Raw genomic sequence first — 1,952 nt, 5'->3', positions numbered from 1 at the left:
CTCAGCCCAGCTCTGCAGCTTATCTATGTCCTCCTCGAACCAACAATATCCTTTGACACGATTCACAACTCTGCCGACCTTTGTGTCATCCACAAATTAACTAAACCATCCTTCTCGACACTCATCCCAGTCATTCGTAAAACTCACAAACACCAGTGGCCCCAAATGAGATCCTTGTGGTGCAACATGAGTTACTGTACTCCAGGATGAACATTTCCACTCAACCACAACCCTTAGTCTTCTTTCAGCTAGCTAATTTCTGACCCAAACCGCTAAATCATCCTTAATACCATGCCTTCATATTTTTTGCAACAGACCACTGTGGGGAACTTTATCAAACGCCTTACTAAAATCCATGTTCATCACACCAACTGCTTTATCCTCATCCACGTGTTTCATCGCCTTCTCAAAAAACTTAATAAGTTTCGTGAGGCATGATGTACACTTTACAAAACCGTGTTGACCACCCCTACTTCACATATTCTTTTCTCAATCGTTACAAATCATATCTTACAACTCTTTCCAACACTTTACGCACAACCGAAGTAATGCTCACTGGCCTATAATTGCTAAAGTTGTCTCAACTCCCCTTTTTGAACAATGGAGCAACATTTGCCACCTCCAGCTTTCTGCCACTATTCCTGTAGACAATGACAAAATAATGATCAAAGCCAAGAGCTCAGCAATCTCCTTCCTGGATTCCCAGATAATTATCGGATGAATCCCATCTGCCCGAGGGGTCTTATCTCCTTTCACACGTTCCAAAATTGCTAACAACACCTCGTTGTGAACCTTAGTCCAATCTAGACTGGTAGCCCGTATCTCAATATTCTCCTCGATAACATTGTAATTTTCCATTATGAATGCTGACGAAAAAATATTCACATAGTGCTTCAACTATCTCCTCTTACTCCACAAACACACTTCTACTATTAGCCTTGATTGGACCTAATCTTACTCGAATCATTCTTTTATTCCTGATATACCGTACGGGTTTTCCTATCCACCAATGAATTCCCATGTCCCCTCCTGGCTCTCCTGACCTCTCGCTTTCGGTCTTTCCGAATTAACCTTCATTTCTCACGCACCCTAACTGAGGAATCACATCTAATCCTAACATAAGCCTTCTTCTTCCTCTTGACAAGAGATTCAACATCTTTAGTAAAACATGGTTCCTTCACTCGACAACCTCCTTCCTGCCCGAGAGGTACATACCTATCAAGGACGCGCAGTGGCTGTTCCACGAATTACCTTCGCATTTCAATTGTGCCATGCCCTAGAGTTTCCTTCCACATGCAATGGATTCTAAATCTTGCCTAATCACATCATAATTGCATTTCCCCCAGCTATATCTCATGCTCTTCGGTATATAAACATCCGTTTCCAGCGCTAAAGTAAACAAAACCGAATTGTGGAGATTATCAACAAAGTGCTCACCAACCTTCAAATCTAACAACTGGCCGGGCTCATTCCGCAGTTCCAAATTCAATGTGTCCTCGACACTTATTGGCCTGTCGACATATGATGTCAGGAATGATGAAATGCAAACAGACTGGAAACGCAACTTGCACAGAAAAACTATGGAACCGGTAGAGATTGCAGTCGAAGCTCAGAATACAGAGGTACTGCAACCCCAAACGCTCATTGATCCAGTTTCTGGAAATTAATTTTGACGTGGTTTTTTACTATTCGGCTCAGATCTGTGATCGGAACCAATGATTCTCTGTCAAACCTATGTCGCTTGGGGAAAAATGTCTTCTGGAAGGCAACGACAAAAATCCGTTGAAATAATGCGTTATAGATTCAAGTTAAAGCTCTACTATCTCTTCATTGGGCTTCTTGCATCTTTTTCAAAACGTGGCAGCTGATTTTGGTGATCAGGTATCGCTTATAGAACATGGAACATTACAGCGCAGTACATGCCCTTTGACCCTCGATGTTGCGTCGCCCTG

Source organism: Chiloscyllium plagiosum, unplaced genomic scaffold (assembly GCF_004010195.1).
Source record: "Chiloscyllium plagiosum isolate BGI_BamShark_2017 unplaced genomic scaffold, ASM401019v2 scaf_11726, whole genome shotgun sequence".
NCBI classification, from domain to species: Eukaryota; Metazoa; Chordata; class Chondrichthyes; order Orectolobiformes; family Hemiscylliidae; genus Chiloscyllium; species Chiloscyllium plagiosum.
Note: the sequence above shows the minus strand (reverse complement) of the source record.